At 46.3% G+C, this 19613-nt stretch overlaps 1 pseudogene across 1 annotated transcript in view; it reads right to left on the bottom strand.

Moving 5' to 3' along the window:
- The window catches only part of LOC144152279 (aminopeptidase N-like), a 41841-nt pseudogene extending 24797 nt beyond the window's left edge, over positions 1-17044 (bottom strand). Inside the window, exons 1-11 of the transcript XR_013319129.1 lie at positions 16638-17044; positions 14937-15213; positions 10865-11020; positions 9839-9941; positions 9602-9722; positions 5850-6001; positions 2646-2759; positions 2418-2552; positions 2233-2298; positions 1574-1639; positions 966-1106 (exon numbers count right to left, since the gene is read on the bottom strand). The product of XR_013319129.1 is annotated as an aminopeptidase N-like (transcript). The remainder of the gene's footprint in view (positions 1-965; positions 1107-1573; positions 1640-2232; positions 2299-2417; positions 2553-2645; positions 2760-5849; positions 6002-9601; positions 9723-9838; positions 9942-10864; positions 11021-14936; positions 15214-16637) is intronic.
- Positions 17045-19613: the final 2569 nt, after the last annotated feature.

The raw sequence follows: 19613 nt of genomic DNA, 5'->3' as shown, positions 1-19613 counted from the left end.
ACCAAATTACGCTTACGCTACATAGAACACGTCATTCGCAATGCACTTAAGCCTTCTCACGTGCTTTAAATGCGAGAGAATCATGGCTTCCCCTCGTCATACTTTACTTCTGCATCGAGTGTGTCATGGTGGTTCGATGAAGCTCCCAAACGTTTTTTGGCTGCTTAGTCCGGAGTTCCGAATGGTTGTCAGACTGGTCACAAACATGCCCACTCAAGGGAATTCACCAACATTGCCGACAGCGCCAGCAAGAGGCTCATTCCCAATTCAGGAATTCCCATTGCCTTAATGCTTTGAAATTCAAAGCACTTCATTGCCTAAGGTATATCTTACTCTCGAATCCAGAAAAAAAATGCGCCATTTTTTTTCTAGGTGTATCCATTCCAAAAAAATATTTAACATTACGGGAAGTCTAGCAAATACCTCAACAAAAGCATCGCACCGTGTTTTCTTTACCACAGCTGTTTTTGTATTGATTGATTGATTCTTGCTTTATTTACATTTTATACAGCAACATGCATAAGAACAATGTCGAACCCAAAAGTTGAAGGCTAGTTTAGGGTCCCCATTTCTCGCATGAACCAGTTTTTAAAACCACTTTCATTGTTGGTTACTTCTGCATGGTGTTAATTATTTACCCTTAGTTATTCGTCAGGTTACAGGATCGAAGCTAGCGCTTGAAATGCTTTATCAAAAAGGTTCAAACAGTAATATGTTTGAACCCGAATAGGTGCTTTTGTTCTGGGGTTTCAATTACCTGATAGTGGAAATTGACTCTCCGATTTAATACAGCCTCGGCCGCAGCAATAACACAGCCTTGAAGCGTTTCGTCTAAGCCGCATGCTGCGTCAAGAGCGATGTTATGGCGTTTTTGAAAGAGGCGCCCCCTTAGCCCCCCTCCTTCCATCGTTAGCACGGGGTCGTAAGCGGGCCCGGTTGCCTTACCTGTGGTTTTCGGTGTTTACCGTCGGTGCGTACGGCTCCTGCTTGAGCGCCACTGCTCCATTGGTGTAGTTCCTAGTCACCGTCAGCAAGGGGTAGCCGGGAACCTTAATCCACGAGTCCATCACGCTCACCAAGTTGACCTTGGGCTCAGCCGTCTGAGCCTGTGGCATATAATCTGTCCTTTAGTGCAAACTAAGCTTTGCCCACTGCATCGAGCTTAAGCAGAACAAGACTTTGTTACGGCGCACATGACAAGAGGGCGGTGATGACCGTATTAAACCCCGTTGGGGTTGGAAGTAGTAAAATCTGTAGTGGTTCTAAAAAGACCTGTAGTGGTTCTAAGAATCTAAGGTCCTTATTTCAGCTGAGTTAAGTAGTAGGGGTCTTCTCTCACGACTTAACCAAGCCCAAGTAGGCGGAATTCGTACAAGTATACCATTTTGGGCCTTTCTGAACATTTATCCACCACTAACGGCAGCCGCGCGCGATCAGTACATTAATGCCAACCTTGCCCGGCTCGCTTTCTGTGTGACGAAGGTGTGTCACTCGGGGATTCACTTCAGAAGCAAACGCGACAGTTTCAAAAGGCTCATGCAATATTTTTTAAGGGCACGAACTTTTAACTCACCTCGGAGAGCTCAGCGAAGAGGTCTCCCAGACCGGCGTTCTTGAATCGGTATTTCTGCAGGTAGGACTGGAAGTGAAAGTAGTCGGCCCACAAAGGGCGTGGTAAACTGAGAAGTCCTGGTTCGGTTTTCGCAATTTTTTCTAGTTGTTTTTGCATCAGTAGTGCGCGAATTTTTCTTCGGAAGTCTTCGTCGACATATAAATTTAGTTTGTTGCGCAGGAGGCACACGTGTAAAGTCGTAGCAATGAGCAAGCTTTCTCAAAGGGAGTCGGGTGCCGCGTACGAGACTATCTTAATTAATAGCCGCGTACATCTTAATATATAATAAAGAGATTCATAATCAAGTATAAATTCAGGTAGCACCGCACTTACAACCGTCTTTTTAAGGAACCGCAGTGAGCAATGCAAGGACAAGGAAAGTGTTTGACCAAAACTAGCATATCTTTTCTGCGATACCCTTCGATATACGGGAGAGTATAAACCTTTGATCTACGGGACAAGGAACGCTTTTGACCAAACCGACATTGTTTATGCGATACGTTTTGACATACGCAATGCTGATTTTTGTGGCAGAGGTGTAGCAAACATTTATTTTTATTTTTTTTATGCATCAGCCTTAGTGGAAGGCCCATGTAAAAAAATAAATCAAGCGCACAAACCTTGATGCCTTTGAGGAACACTTTTGGAGTGAGAAAGTGCACCATCATCCGGATGACACTCGATCCCTGAAAGTTGAGGAGCGTAAATTTGCACGACAGCGTAATTTAAATAGCTATGTGCCCCGATTTCGACACAAATTACGCTCACGTGATGAAGACCAACAGCAACTACTTATCCCCCTCACCTTGCTGTAGATGACTCGATCAAAGATGGCGTCCAGGTGGTGCGTCGAATTAGTTGAAACGGACAAGGGATGCATCGGAGCGACGGCTTCAGCTTTCAAGATAGGCTGCATCTCATTGACGACGAAAAGGTCCATCTTTGAAGAGAAATGGCAGAAAGGCAGCCCTGTTTTAGCTACAATTCACCGATCTACGCTCCTGTTTTCGAAAACTTGTTAGACGGCACTTACCATGCGCCAGTGTTGTTCAATGAAATCGGCTCCCGAGTACTGCATGTACGTGGCGAAGCCCTCGTTGAGCCACAGGTTGCTCCACCAGTCCATTGTGACCAGATTGCCGAACCACTACAGAAATTGAGGGAAAAGAAAAATTCGGCCACTTTGGAAATTGAGAGGCGAAGACTGAGGAAACAGCGGAGCTGGTGGTTTCCACTAGCTTTAACTTGGCTTTTCTTAGGTCTGCCCCATTTTTATGAGAAGCGAAGCTTTCTCTGTGCAAACCTGTTTAAATCAAAGTCCACAATCAACCCTCCTTAAAGTCCAAAATACAAACTGCGACAGTCCAAAGGCGAAGCCCACTTCTACTCAGCCGCAGTCCAAAGCCAACCTCCGCGCTGCGAACCCAGAGCAAGTGCTGTGTTCCCCGAAAGCGATGATAGCGCAATCGTGTGCACGCCGATTTCAGGACGCGAAGTACCCAAGTTCGACTCCGACCGCTGGAGGCATTTTTTTTTTCTTGAGGCGCACACTTCCAAAACCTGCTTGTGGGGTCCTTGCCTCCTAACCACTTTTGCTTACACTTCCTGGTCTTGAATTTTCCCCCTCTTCACTTTGCCGAGCGGAGTTTTCTGTTAACGTTCGGCACGGTCAGAGCTCAAGCTTAAACAGCCGCGCTGTTAAAAATCGTCATCCCTTCACTCTGTGGAGGAGGAGGAGCAGCGATGGTGTGGCGTGTTAAAGCGAAGCTTTATTGTTCTCACTGATGCCGTTCTACGCCAATACGCCCTGAAAAAAAGAAATTGGCCGCCTATCTGCTCCTTCCGTTGCAAATGTCGTCAAAAGACGATAGTCTTTGTAAACATTTGCCAAGGAAATGCCCCCCTTCGCTTTCCCCCTCACCTCTCATGCTGCTCCTGTTCCGTCGCACTCATCCCAAGGTAAACACACTAAAGGTTTGCTCAAGGCGATTTGAATTTACCGCGTTCCACTGCTACAGGCCAGATTCCTCGATGCCAGCGCTGCAGTACGGCGGAGACGCGCGTGAATGGAGGCGGCCGACTACAAGGTTAAGAACCGCGTGGCCGTGCTCCACGTGCGTTCCAAGCAGAATGTGGAACCTAGCTAGTGGAACCTTTCGTTGCTGTTGCCGCGTGATTTTTCATATGCCGCCCGGAGGTGGCGCGGGCAACAGCAGGCGGTACGCGTTGTTCTGCAGTAGATGTAGAATATCATTTTCTATCGAAGACCCAACCATTCGTGAATTTTTTAATAAAGGAACACTGTAAATATCCCTTGTGTACTAATTTCCTGTCTTATATTTGCGTAATGTCTTGTTCTTGTTTAACAAAGTTGACAAGTATAAACATATAAACCGGGCTTAGACGTTCACATTTGGCTGTGAGTATATGAGACTATTGCGCAGTAAGCATTTTACTTTGGCCGGGTGGCTGAATCGAGTTACAGGTAGACAGACGGACAGACAGATGGACCAAGATTTCTGGGTTTAAGTAGCCCAAGAAAGACTATCGTCTTTAAAAGCCACCTTTATCTGACGATCACGATGGATGATCGTGGTTGAAGTGAAAGAAAAAAAGGCTTTCCGTGTCCGCAATCGAACCGGAGTCCCTCGCGTTATGAAGCCGGCGTCTATCCGATTGAAGCGAACGCTAAGCAGCAGGTACCGGTTTTGCGCTGTACACCCCAAACCCAAACGTTACGCCTACGGAGTGCTCACCGGGGAGTCGCTGTGGGTATTATAGAAAAATGTTGCGTACCTTCAGAGCAGCAAATCCTTGCAGTGTGGGATGGGCCAACCAAAGAACCCATCACGAGAAAGCTTCGCCTTCAACCATCGTCGTCGTTAAACGGAGGGGTGCATGTTTTTTTTTTTTTTTTATCTCAGTCGACTTATAATGCAGCTCAAGCGACTATACACACCGATATTCAGCTTCGTTGTTAAAGTCCGACGACACTTAAGCACTTTTGATGCGTTGTAAATGCGAAAGCATTAGTAACCAATTGAACGCCACAGAACTCTCCATCGAGCGGGTACGCAGACGTCGCAGCCAAATGGAAATTGGTTCGTCGGTCGGGCGCTTCTGGCGGCAGCTGCTATGGTCACTGGTCAATGGAAGTGAGTGGGTCACGTTGTCATGCCTATATGCACTCTTAACAAGTGCCTACCATAATGTTGAGCCGAACCACGTACCCAAAAACGTCACAACTGTTCGCTGAACGGCGTGTAAGGCCACAACATATTGCGTGTCGGGTGCACCCATAGTTACCTAATCCATCAAGCGTATGGCCTCACGGCTGCGTGCTGGACTCGCATTCCGCAGGCTGTGGGCAGGATTCTCATCTAGTCCTAGATTTTCCTCATTTTCTCTTTAGCTCAATTACTTCCTTTAGTTTGGTGCATTCGACCATTTTAAGAGACGTTTGATTGCTAGAGATGCCGGATGGCGGCTTCTACGCTCTATGGGATGTTTGATGCGTTCCAATTAATAACAGTGAAGGGAAAAGTTGGGGGAAAAGCGCTGACCACTAAACGAGACCAATTCACTCCATGTGCACGGTTTGAGCGCCGAATGGGCTTTATTACAAAGAGCTGAGAATAAAAGGCGAAGAAGGGTATGCGTGCGGGCGCATTACGATCTTTGGGGGAAAGGTAGGTTTGTAATAAGCGGTACACTTTTTGTCTGTGTCGGCTATGGTCTTTTATGACCTTTCGCGCTGTTTACTAATGTCGAATTTAACTTGGCGTAAACTGTGACTGTCTGTACATAAAAGACAACCATGAACCATATTGAACAAGTGTGCGAAGCTGGGCGAGTCAGTAAGGATTCATGATTAGAAACAGCGCAAGAGACAAGACGAGGAAACTGAAAAGGACGGGCGCTGACTGACGACTGAATTTTATTGAAAGAAACAATGAAATATATACGAAAAGCAAGAGCACAAGCAGAGCAAGAAAGGCAAACAAAGGTTACAATAAGATTATTAAACAGAGGTTGTTTCTTTCAATAAAATTCCGTCCTCAGTCAGCGCCTGTCCTTGTCAGTTTCCTCGTCCTGTCTCTTGCGCTGTTTCTAATCATGACAACCATGAAGCCGGCGAGGGGCGTCAAATTTACACGTTTCAGCCTAATAAGGGTTTAATGTGCAAAAGAACCGCCCCTCACTCGAGAATGCCGCATGAGGCCCCTGCATTCCATACCTGGTGCGCAATCTCGTGGGCTACGAGGCCTACGATGAGCGGCTTCTTAAACGGTGTCGTACGGCGGTCGTACAGCAGGCATTGTTCGTGAAAGGTGAGTAGGCCCCAGTTCTCCATGGCGTCAGCCAAGAAGGAAGGCAGTGATATCATGTCTGGAAAGTCGCACAGCAAGCAAGCGCACGGATACGATATCAGTTACAAGTCACGCATTTTGTCGCCGCAGTTTGTTTCTTTCCGCAAGCGACACTTTTCGTCATTTGCGACATCAGAATCGTTGGAACAGCAAAATGCCCCCCCCCCCCTCACCCCCCTAGAGTTACCCTAAAAAAACCGCGTGGGGCAAACTTTCAATTTCTATGCAGTGAGGGTATAGCACGCTGTAGATATCGATTGGTGTAAGCAATGCAAAAATACCTTTCAACGAAGCCATTAAATAGACCTAGAAAATTTGCGAAATTTGATCGAAACGTTGTCATAATGCATACAAAAAAGTGAGACGTGCCATTGAATCATTCCGGTGTAGAAAAACGACCAGCTATTTGTTGATTGATTGATTGTGGGGTTTAACGCGCCGACGCAACGCAGGCAATGAGGCGCGCCGTAGTGGAGGGCTCCCGATTAATTTTGACCACCTGGGGATCTTTAACGTGCGCCGAAATCTCGTACACACGGGCGTTTTTGCATTTCGCCTCCATCAGAAAAGCGGCCGCCGCGGCCGGGAATCGAACCCGCGACCTCGTGCTCAGCAGCGCAACGCCTTAGCCACTGAGCCACCGCGTTTCTTTCCGCAAGCGACACTTTTCGTCATTTGCGACATCAGAATCGTTGGAACAGCAAATTTGTGCCAGTAATTATTTGTGCCAGTATTTATCCCTTGCTGATGTATGTTTCACTGCCAGACATAACTTTCCGATATAAAAATGTATATAGTTGGTCGAATAATTTGGGGTCGCAGTCAAGGGGAGAACGCCATTTCTATATATTCTCAAATAGGACTACTACAGTAGCGCTGTTTTGGTCCAATGCTCTTTTTTGTTGGAGTCTGTTCCCTGCTTTGATGAACATTTTTACAACCATAAAACCTCTATATTTCGCTGAAAACATTCCACGTACCCGAGCATCGTACTGAAATGCTAAAAAACAACAATGAAAATAAGTGATATGAGGATGTTGGAACAATTTATTGAGAGAGACCTGCACATCATTATGACTCCTCCCCTCCTTGTTGATTCTTAGGTTGAGTTCACTCGCACCAGGTAATAAGTGACGTTGAGCGCTCTAGGTGGTATACGAATGACCAGCAACCTCGCTTTTATACTTCCATAGGTAAAGCCCAAACAGGTCTCCAAGACCATGTACCCCTGACTATTCAGTTGGTGGGTAGTCAGAGGTGGCAGCGTTTCTAATAGTTCACTGCTACGACGCGATGGGAACCGTTATGATAATACGGCGGCGGAAATTATTATTCGGTTTTGTGAGTGGTAATGGAACTGCTTTATTCGGACCGCAGTTTCCAAAAATCAAAAATCAGATTTATATCTTGAAACTCAGGTTTGGCCTGCCATTAAAAGTTATATTTACGAGAAAGACAAGGACGCTGACCAAAAGTTAGTTGAGTTTAAAAGGAAATTCACGTTCGGCTTCCACACGGAAGGTTTGGTCTTGGCTGCGTATAATCTCATGGCAGCCATGAGAATTACCTCCGGGAAGTTCTCACTGCAGTTTCCATAAAAGCTGTCTGGCCTAAAATTTGCTGAATAATATCACGTCCCAACGTAACCTAACGTACCATAACCTCACCCAACCTAACGTAACCTACCCAAATCCAGCCCAACTGCAACAAACCTAATCTAACCCAGCCCAACGACACAAAACAGAACCTATATGACACGTAATTCAACCCATTCTAAAAGTCCTGTGCGTCGATCTCATGATATAGTAAAAACCAGAGTAGAAAAAAGCATTAACAAAATCACGATGACCTAAACGTTTTGAAAGATATAAAAGGAACGTCGCAATGTCGGACTCGAACCTGAGCCTTCTCGTTTAAATCTGTCAGTCAAACCCGATTATAACAAACCCGGATAGAGTGAATTATGCTATATATCGAACAAAAATAAATCAGTTCTGAAAATACACGCGAAACATATTCCTTATAACGAAGTTCATATCGGATATATCAAACTCGGTGAACCTAGAATTGCTGTCGAAATGCATGGTCTCACAGCGGTAATTGAGATGTTGATTGGTCGCGGTTGAGGCGTTGAACCTCACATGCAGCGACGTGACGACCGACACTTTTCGTAACTGAAGCAGAGTGGAAAGCCCGGCCAGTTGAAAGTGGTTCATGACTGCAACTGTGCACAACAAAACGGGACCATAGGATTCCTTCGGGCATTTCCTGAGTGTCGTCGACAACAAGGTTGGCGTCACTGTGAGCACCTCTGATGCAGACACCGTCGTCGATGTCATGGCAGCTGGTGATGTTGTAAGTTCCAAAGAGGCAAAGGATGTCACGAGTGAAAGCCGATCAATGCTTAAAGAGTTGATTTCTGCAGTTGATATGCTCAGATATTGCTTCGATATTGAAGGACAATGACTCGAATGATGTGCTAGTTGACGCCGCCAAAATGGAAGTGAACACTAAAATCGTTTGTTTTTTGTGAAGTAGGCCGTTCAGGTGGAATGTAGCCTTGTTGTTTGCAATAAATGGATTGTTTTGTGTATGGTAACGACATAATTCATATTGTGTTGGTTTACGCATGCGGGGATGGGGGCGTGTCCAGCGTATTGCGAACTCGTTCCACAAAGCTCGTTATTGGCCGGTTTCGCTATATCGAACTATTGGATATACCAAACTAACTGCGGCGCATATTACAGTTCGCTATAACCCGGTTTCACTGTATACCACAGCGCTGCAGGGGCAGCCGCAAACGCAGCTTTTTAGGGAATATTTATCCCATAGAATCTCCGGATAGCGTTCTTAACCAATGAGAGGCGACTGCCGTGAGAAATTTCTGACTGTAATTCTCACGGTTGCCGTGACAATAGACACTACCTAATTGATTATTGTGACCAAGGCTTTTATGTGGGAGCCGTTAAACTAAACTAACTTGTAGTCGGCGTTTTTGTCTTTATTCGTCAAAATGCCTCCCGACCAGACGGGCTTCCGTCACATCCTGGACTTAAAGTTATATTGAGGGAATCTTATGTGAGGACTACCAGGAAATTGCTTTTCAGCCCGCCATCTTGACTGCCGCCATTCACTGTGGGGTGAGTTACTACACAGCGAAAAGACTTCCAGTAACGACCCCTTGGTACGCAATAAATTCTGTTACTCGGTGGCCAACCGTTCTCTAATTGGTCCTAAGGTCGGCTTTACACCATCTCCTTTCCAACTGAGTAATTTATTCAAATTATTCGTGAAACGTGATGTTATTTTTTCAAAGTCCGGCCGTTTATTTGCGTGTGACATTATCACAGTGCGCTTTCGGAGCCTTTAAGAGACCTTGCTAGTTTATTCAGTCTCCGGAATTGCGATTAACCGTGCCAAACTTTACTAAAACAAAGTACACCGTCAATTCAAGGTGCAAGATATATTTTTCTTACATGTGTTTTCCACATCTCTCGACATTACTGAATGTGTGCGTGCTTATGGTTTCCATTGTTTCATTTTTGTTTTGATAATGTCACAACTCCTGTCATAGCCGATATAGTGCTTGAGTATGTAAAAATATATTATTTATACCAACCGATTTTGGGAAGCGGATACGGCGTGCCCAAGAGGTCTTCGTAAAACTTAACCAGCATCGGCGCCACATCCAAGGCGTACTGGAGGTATGGGGTACGCTCCTCCAGGGACCAAATAGTGATCTGTTGAAGCGACGGTTCAAAATGAGGTCATTAATTTGCAGCGAGAAGTTGCTCATTATTTTCAATGCAGAATCCGGGAGGGTGGGACATGTGGAAGACAAAGCAGTGCTCCTTACGTTTCCTTTTGTCTGAGCTGTGAAGTTGAGGATGGCAAACGCCAGAGTGTACGTGGACATGGGCATTGTGTCGTGGAAAGTGACAGCCACAAGGCCGTGAGGCCTAGAAAAAGTACGAGTCGAAGCATAAGCGACAGACAATAGATTTGAGAGTGAAAACGTGTGAGCAAACGCGCAATCGCAGTGATGGCTTAGCGATACCGAGAGCCTGCGCTGTGTGTACAGTGAATTGAGGCCAAGGTTTTGAGACTACGTCTCCAAGCAAGGAGTGGACTATGCTTAGGTAAAATATGAGTTAAAGACTTTTAATTTACCATACCATCCGCTGTCCACGTATATACATTGCCTAGAATGTACAGAAAATCTGGCTAGAAAGATACAACAAGGGTAAGCAGTTCGTGAGGTAAAGTCGAGTGAAAAGAAACGTCCGTCCTGGGCATCGTTCTTAGCAAATCAGCTTCACAGTATGACCTCGCTCGTTAACGTTGTCCAGACGAGGAGAAGGGTGTGTAGAAGCTGCCTAAGCGTTCTGTGAAAAACCACATCAGCAGCACCAGCTCACGGAAAACTTATGTTAGTTTAGTTACTATAGTAGCTATAGTGGTATATAGGTTGACATATGATGCTAACAATGCCAATGAGTTCGTAAACGATTTTAAAGCTAAGCTGAAATAACTAGTGGCGAAAAACGTGTTACCACCTCGGCCTAATGGAGACATGAAAATGGAGGCCATGAAAAGAAGCATAGCAAAACTATTTTTTGTTTTCATCTTCTCGCCGCATCCATGGCTCTCGCCTCAATTTCGGAAAACCCAAAGATGGGGTGATTGCGGTTGTCGCACTAGTCAACGCGGTATACTCTTCATGGTACAGAAAAGAATGTAACACTGTGTCGTGCTCTCCCTATGTGTCGTGCTTTCCCTATCGTCCTTGTTTCTTGTTTGCGCTGTGAATTCGAGGTTATGGAACCCAACTCGCCCAAGCGTCAACTTTAACCAATGAAAGCAAGCAGCTGATAGGGTCTACCTCTCTTCCTCCTTCTTGACGGGCATCGTTGAAAGGGCCGTGTAACCCTTAGGTCTCACAATCGTCACGGAGAAGATGGCTTTGTAGCCAGGCTCGTCGAAACACGGGAAGGCTCTCCGCGCGTACGTCGGCTCAAAGAACGTGAGTAGCAGGTGCCTGGAAGATTAATCCACAGCAGAGGCATCCCGGTAAACTCCGGCGAGGGAAGAATGTTGGTGTCTAGAGTTATAGTCAATTGTTAGCCGCTAACTCATGCGCAACTCGGGTATCTGTAGCTAGTCAATTATGCATGGCAGCTGCTAGCTTTAGCCTACACAGTAAATACAAAACATCGCTTTTTTTAACGCGCTATATGTTTGTTCTCTGCATGAAAGAAAAGCTAACCGTAAATGCAATGGAAGCGTGCAATACATTAGCCTTTAAAATAGGTGCGTCAAGTGGCGCAAACTACCGCATAGCTTCTGAAATAATGACACTTTCAACAGACTCTAAACTTACTTGGGAAAAACCCCACGTTGTACTGCTACTCTTAAAATTTAGAAGAAAACTCGCTTTCCCATTCAGGGGATTCATTGTAACGCGCAAAATTCGCGAAGAAAAAGACGTCAAGCACCGAAACACTACCGGCACACGCTTCTCGATCATAATCGTCATCATCATGGTAATCATCATGGTCATCGGTTTTTATTTCCCAGAAATGTCATAATCTAGAAAATGGTCATAAATTACAGCTTATACCGACGGGTGACCTCCGAGATTACCTCCACTCAACGCGCGCGGAGGTGCCCTCACATGCCATCACCGACGCAGCTGGTTTACTCACGCTTACAATAGATGGCCCCGTATGTAGTGTTCACTGATGCGCATGCAATGCGGCACATGTCGTGTTCATACTTTTTCTGCCATTACGACGCACAGGTAAAGCTTAGATTGACGAGACCCAAGTTCGGTGGCCTGGCAAAAATACGTCTAATGATGAACCTGCAAAGCAAGCGCCTTTTTTTCCCTGCAACCCAACGAGGCCCGTCAGAGCATAATGTGTCTGACAAAGTTTTCCTGTATAAATTTGTCCTGAAGCAATGAACGGTTGATAGAGCACGCTCTTATCACGTACACTTTGACGCCTCGAAACGCATCTCCTAAACTCCCCGCCTCTTTTCCGTGCTTGCGGGGGTACGGTGGTGCTACGGTATGGAAGCTGAAGTCAATCCTGTCGTAAGCGATTTGCGTGCAGTTGGTAAGGCGAACGTTGCTGCCGCACCTCGTACATCCGATTTAATGCGCATTCCTCCGTCATGACAGTGCGAGTAAGGTAGGCCATTTGTTGGTCGTTGATTGTGTTGAATGCCTGGCTAGTCACGACACTCTGTCGTCGTCAAAAGTACCATAACCAGCTCCTCGCCAGTGGAACTATCGGGAGCAGCAGCTGGCTCAATATCACAGACCTCAGAAGAGACAATAACCGGCCCCCGCATTGCTTACTCTATAGCACATTTCACAACCCGTGTGCAGCACAGTGGAGGGTGGTACATTGTCCTCAACAATCCACCCACAACAGCGCGTCTTACCCATCACGACATTGCAGGGCGGCCGGCTGAAGAAAAAGAATTCGGACCTTTCAGTTCTACCTGCCAAGTGAAGGTACGGAAAAGGTCTTCCAAGGGTCTAACGCCTTTGGTCACTTTTCTATGGCAGACCGCCTTAGAATGCCACGTTGAGTTAGACGCGCTGATTTGGGTAGATTGTGGAGAACCGCAATATCCGCTGCTCTGAAGGCAGTTTGTGGAAGGATCTATTGTCTGGAGCGGAAGAAGCAGCAGCCAGGTGCCATTCCTCATATGAAACATTCAGCTCGTCGTGAGTGTGAACGGTGTGGGATCTACCAGATGCTCGTCCAGGAGGCACACAAGACTACCCAGACTAAAGAGGACAACGCGTGTTTCGGATTGTCAGCATACACCCAAAAATTGTGATCATAATCGACGTGTGTTCTAAATCTGCCGGTACCGAACTCACACTCGCCAAAAAGGTAAAAAACAATAGGTAAAAACAAATGACGTTTCGGGTCCCGTACGGGTCCCTTGTTCACTTATGAAACGAAAAGCGTCTAGGCCGTATTTATTCTTGTGTGGAACGTCGCAAACCGCATGCGTACGTTGTAGGCAAGGGCCCACGTGTCCGATTAAGAGCGTGCGGGGTTGATTGAATGTGGAAGTATTCTCGGAGTAGGCGCGTTGATAATATTTTCTAGGTGGCAATGATTCTCGCCGAGTCCCAAGCGATGACATGACCGGTTACCTTTTGGTGTTCTGCCAAGGCGGTTAGCTGGGTGCGGCCGTTAGCAACGTCGTTTTTGAGCTCCTTTAGTCGCCTCTTGATGTTTCCAGTTTCACCAATGTAGACTGCGCCGCAAGTTTGGAAAGGAATTTTATAGACCACCCCGGGGTGTCTTTCGCGTTCTAGCGCATTTTTGGCGTGTACAGGTTGCTGTCCGAGCTTACTTGTGGGCACGTGGCAAACTTGTACGTCGTAGTCATTGAAGATTCGTAGTAGCGTTTCGCTTATACCGGCAGCGTAAGGAATGGCGGCACACTTCCGCTACTTCCTCGGTGATATGGGTGGGTTTGCCGATCTGCGTTGCTGAGCGCGTAGGATTTGACTTGGGTATCCATTGCTTGCGAGGTCCTCTCATCTTCTTTTCTTCCACTCTACGCGTTTTGGTAGAAGAGAACAGGCGTTGCGCGCATGTGAAGAGTGCCGAGGCCACAAAGGGCTTGCGTCCGAACGGGTGCGCAGAAGCGAAGTCCAGGTACAGCCCGTTATGCGTGGGCTTCCGGTAGACCGTCGTCACGAGGCCGGTATTCTTGCGCTGTACTTGCACATCGAGGAAAGAGATACGACCGGCAGCCTCCTCTTCCATCGTGAACTGGATCTTTGGCTGGATGGAGTTCGGGTGTTGAAAAAGTACTGGTGCGTCTTTCCGCTTTAAAACACAGAAACAGTCATCCACGTAGCGTACGAATAATTTTGGACGATGACTAAGAAAGCTTAGGGCGGTCCTCTCGACGGCTTCAAAAGCGAGGTTTGCGCACGTCACCGAAATTGAAGCCCCCATCGGAGTACCAAACACCTGCCTGTAAAATTCCTCGTTGAAAATAAAATACGTGCACCGCACGAGCCTACAAGTAAGCATGGGCCTACAAGCACGAGACTACAAGTGCCTTGTTGTTTGGCACGTACAATCATACGCCTTCCCTACAACATACGCATGAGTTTTCCAACGTTCCACACATGTATAAATACGGCCGAGCCGCTTTTCGTTTCATATGTGAACAAGGGACCCGTACGGGCCCCGAAACGTCTAGCAATAGCTTAATGTGGGCCAGTTGGTTCGACATGATCACAGGGTTTAAAGGCGCAAGAAAAAACGCGGACACTACAAGAGAAAACAACCAAGACAAACGAATTTGTTTTTGTTTTTGTTTTTACCTATTTTTTTACCTTTTTGGCGAGTGTCACTTCACCGGCGGCAATGTTATTTCCTCGCCAGACGAGTTTTCGTCGAACTTTGGACTATGTGTTCTAAATCTTTGGAAAAAGTTATTAACCTCTAGGTTTTCACTAAAATTAAGCATTCGTGAAGTGATGATGATACCGTTTAAGCTAAAACCCCCTGTACTGCGCATTTCCCCGAAACACTGTTCTTGCAGTGGCGGGAAGATTACGCTACTTGTTTATAAGTTCGACAAAAAAATAACACAGAGTCTGAACCAGGCGGGTTTTGAAGCCGGATACATTAGTTCACCACTTGTCACGCACTTTCGGGTTTATGTGTGCGCGCGGGTGAAACTCTCTCGTGATGACTCATCATATACCTCGTGACCTGCGCAATTAGAAAGCTGCCCCATCGTCACCGTTATTTGTTTAACGATGGTAATGAGGGTTAATACAAGACATGGCGGGCGCATAGGTGTACACGCAAAATTTGCCGTTTCGAACCGAGCATACTCCAAAACTCGTTATTGAAAGCACTTGTGACGGCGCAAGGCCAGCCGTATACGGGAATGGTTACCTGAGTGTCCCGTTGACGCGGTAGTGGTACTTGTAGAAGCCCCTATCCGTTCCCAGCTTCCCTCGAAAGCTGATGGTGATTGTGTAGCTGTTGTTGGCGCGCAGCTTTTCTCCGAGACGCACGTGGAGGAACTCGTCCTCCGGCCTCAAGAGTAAGTAGCTGGTCTTGATCTTCTTGAAGGGAGGCTCTGCCTGGTGCACCTTCATGCTCAGGCCCTTGCGGTTGCCCAAAGACACCTCCAGGTCGGGAGAGGCGTGCAGTGTGATCATCTGCGTGTCTGGTCGGTCACGTCCAACCGATGCTTGTCAGTGCAGCGCGCGGCTCGGATACGCTCCATTTTGTCATTGTGATGTCAGACAGACAGACAGACAGACAGACAGACAGACAGACAGACAGACAGACAGACAGACAGACAGACAGACAGACAGACAGACAGACAGACAGACAGACAGACGGACGGACGGACGGACGGACGGACGGACGGACGGACGGACGGACGGACGGACGGACAGACAGACAGACAGACAGACAGGCAGACAGACAGACAGACAGGTCTTCCCGTGGAAATGTTAAGAAAACCAAGTACATTGTCTTCTCCGCCGTTAATAAACCAATTCACCTTAATACCTCTATAACGTTTAAATCATGCCCGCTAGAACAGACTTCAGAATACAAGTTTTTAGGGGTACTATTTCATGAAAATCTTCGGTAGACAAGTCACGTGAACTTTATAAAAGGTATCATTGCTAAATCACTTGGTATGCTAAATAGATTTCGGACGTTGTTGCCAATACGAATAAAACGGCAACTTTATTTTAGTACAGTGCATTCCCGTATACAATATTGTCCATTAGTCTGGGGGGTTACATCGAAGTATAATTTGGAACGACTATATATAATGCAGACAAAAGGTATACGATTCATTCAAAATCTATCTAGTCGTGATCACACATTCCCATAATTTTCCCAGAACCGGATCCTTCATATAGAAATGTTGTACAAACAGCGTTTGCTGGAAATGGTTTTTCTTGAATTCAAAGCAAATCGTGAGCTCTTCTTTGACACATATACAAATACGGAGACACCACATCATTTCAGAAATAAAAGCTTTGTCAAAATTAAGACGAGAACTAAATATGGCATGCAATTATTAAAATGGCAAATTCCGAACCTTCTGAATTGTCATCCATCATTTTTGGATACAGAAGACAGTTCTCCCTCCTTGCTTGCCTTCCGAAAACTGAGTAAAACCTATTTCCTCGAACAATCATGATTTTTCTGTACATTGTGTTTTTCAGTCCTAAAGAACATGTTCTTCCTTTGGCCTTAATGGTTATGTGTCATGTTGGTGATGTATGTGTTGACCACAAATTCTGTCATTTTTTTTCACCTATATTGCCCTATCGTGTTTGATACTCTGTATGTGTTTTTTTTAATTGTATGCGCTTGATAATTTGCAATGCGTTTGAACATTTTATATTTTATTCGATGTAATGTTTGATATAGTGTGTTTTGAGCGTTTGAGATCCAGTATTTGGTCTGAAGTATGTTGCGCTCATGTTGTCTGCTGCGCGTGCTGTCTGGTGTCGAAGGCCCAGTCAGGTGGCTTTCAATGCCGCCTCTTGCCTTGGCACCAAGACAGACCGCTATTGAACATTGTTTTTGTCAATAAACAATAAACAAACAAACAAACAAACGCACCGAAAGTGACGTTGAAGTGGATGGTGACGCGGCCGTGGAAGGTGTCCACCTGACTGGGCTTGCCCTCGAGCTGCGGTTGCATCTCGAGCTCGTAGCGGGTGGGCACCAGGTTGTGGGCCAGGCGGCGCGTCCGGTGCCGGGAGCCCTCGAGCGCCGGCGCCAGGATGCTGTGGCTCAGGTACGCCTGGCGGTCGATCAGCGACCACGGCTGCGACGGCGCCACGTCGTCCAAGGGCAGCGCGGGCGCCGGCTCGGTGGCGAGGGGCCGAAGTAATTTGTGCTGGATGATCACGCGCCTTTCGGTGACGATGAAGATCACCATGATGATCACCACCGCCGTGGTCACCGAGCCGATCACCACGCCGTTCGTGAACCGGTCGATGAAACCCATTGCTGCAGCGGTCGACAGTCGAAACTCGCCTGCGAGTTTCGCGTATTGATACACGTTGACTACCTCTCCGACTGCCCGACCAGATGGGCGCCCTTTCAACACACTGTCTTGTCCACAAGATGTGTGTTCAGCTTGAAGCGACAGTCAAATCGCAACAATTTACCGATTATTCACCTTCAGAGGTGATTAACTTATTCGTGGCACTCTGTTGTCCTTAACTGGAATTGGTCATAACACTGGTCCTGAAGAGCGACATTGCAGTCGGTTGTGTACGCATCTCAATGTCATGAAGAGTGCGATCCTGATCCCATGATGGTGTCTACGATGATGTGTCACGTCGTACGTACCGTTTTACGGTCGCACAAATTTTTATGTTGGAGCTTAGGATACATCGCATTATATGACAAATAAATAGTTTAGATGAAGCTGAAAGGCAACAAACGTCGGCATGTACGGGATTCCAACGCGTGGCATAGAACCTATAGGTTTCCTCAAATACATCGGATTCTACAAAAAAAAAAAAAAAGCTGTGGCGATAGAAAATTGCCATTACTTGGGTTCTGAGTGGTCCACTACGAAAAGAAATTTCATTCCGTTTGACAGCTAAAGAAATCCCGAATACGTAACGTCTCATTAACCGGGTAACGTTACAGAAGCCCTTAGTTGCAATGGAGCTGGAAAAATTCTAATATCTTGACATCGTACAGTTTCGTGGTGGCAAGGTAAACGCTAACAGAATGTTGGCAGAAAATCAGGAATGCTAGGCGCTAGTGAAATAAGCAGAGGGGAGAGGCGTTTAATTTGCGCGGCTTTTTCTATGTCTTTTTTTTTTTTTTGCGCGTGCCATGTACACAGCGCAAGTGCGGTGGTGTAAAGTTCGCGTCAGGCACGTTGACTTTATTCGACACGATACAGACACCGATATCTCCTGGTGTAGATTTAGCTTCCCGGTTGGGCTAATGCTTATGTGAATCACGTCTTTTCAGCAAACCTCGGACCAATGTGGTATCGTACGCCTTTTGTAATCTATTTAATACTGCGCTCTTAAAATAACGAACGTAGGATACGGAACGCAAAGAGAGCATTTTGTGAAAGGCGGGAACAAATAAGGAATTTATGGGTAACGTGACCTCTCGAAAGGAGCGAGAAGCTGACCGAGGACTGGACGAAATTTTGTGACAGCCATGGCAAGCTGTCATGCTTTAGCACAATCGCTTCATTGCCGTTACATCAAAAAAAGGCCGATTAATGCTCAAACGTTGCGGAATTAAGGACTTACGACTAAGTGGGTGGTTCCAGGCACCTGCCTCTTCTTCTTCTGGGCCTAAGAGCCACGACCAGCGCGCCACACCATCTGTGGAAGAAGAAGAAAACCAGGGAAAAAATATGAAAAAAGGCGTAGGGTTGCAAAATGTCTGAAAGTTCTACTACCGTACTAAAATTTTTAAAAGTGTTGCAGAGAACGGCCACCAACGTATAAATAAAAAAAAATCCTCGGGACACTTAAGTCTGCTTACGTGCTTTGAAGGCGACAGCCAGGCTCTTACTTATGTTCACAGAAAGGTATAATGAAGACTGCAAACAATGTTACCGGAAGGCCGATTTATTCCATGCAGTTTAGAATTGCCCAATTAGTGGTTCGACATTAGCCATAAAACCGGTCCTGTCCAGCTCGGACACTGCACAGCAGCTTACGCTGCTTAGTAGGGCAGGGGCTGGCCAAATACCTTCTGGGGTTCTGAAATTTGATCCCACCCTTGATCTCTCCCCCTTTCCCTTCCCCCTTTTACAAAATAAAGCTTGGTAATACTATTACTCCTCCTCCTCCTCCTCCACCTCCTCCTCCTCCTACTACTACTACTACTATTACTAATACTACTACTACTACTTCTACTACTACTAATGCTACTGACGATACTTATTAACGTCTTTACTGCAACTTCGTATTTCATGCTCTTTTTTCTTTTTCGTTTTTTTCCTTCTTGCGCAACTACTTCGACGAGGTTTCTATATACCACTCACGTAACGTCACGTGCACCTGTCAAGCGTCACGCACTACTTTGCTTTTAGGTTGCAAATTCCTAGTTTTTTTTATTATTATTTTGCGAAGCAGGCACACCCGCCTCCGAAAGCTCCCGATTCGTGACCAATCCATCAAGTGAGCATGTTCAACAAAGAAAGGAACAACGAGGACCACTTAGGCTCTGCCGTTCGCAACGCGCACTGGTAGCGCATCTGGCTGCTACTGTGGATACTCGGGTTTGGACGACAACAACAACAGAAACAACGACGACAACAACAACAACGATGACAACAACAACAACGACGGCGACGACAACGGCGGCGACGACAACATGACGACAACAACAACAATGGCAACAACGACGACAGCAATGACGACAACGACGACCACAACAACGGTACGACGACCATTACGACGACAACAATGACGTTCTTTTTTTTTTTTGCAGAAAGCAACACTGAAGGCTTTCTGCTTAAAAAAATACTTTAATTGCATTCGGTGAAGCAAGAGCGAAGAATCCTTCTTCAAGACAAAGCTAAGAACATTATAACAAAAGGTACTT

The sequence above is a fragment of the Haemaphysalis longicornis genome, unplaced genomic scaffold (genome assembly GCF_048455015.1).
Source record: "Haemaphysalis longicornis isolate Haplotype H1 unplaced genomic scaffold, Haemaphysalis longicornis Haplotype H1 scaffold_9, whole genome shotgun sequence".
Lineage (NCBI taxonomy): Eukaryota > Metazoa > Arthropoda > Arachnida > Ixodida > Ixodidae > Haemaphysalis > Haemaphysalis longicornis.
The sequence above is the reverse complement of the archived record's forward strand: the minus strand, read 5'-3'. Positions and strand labels throughout refer to the sequence as shown.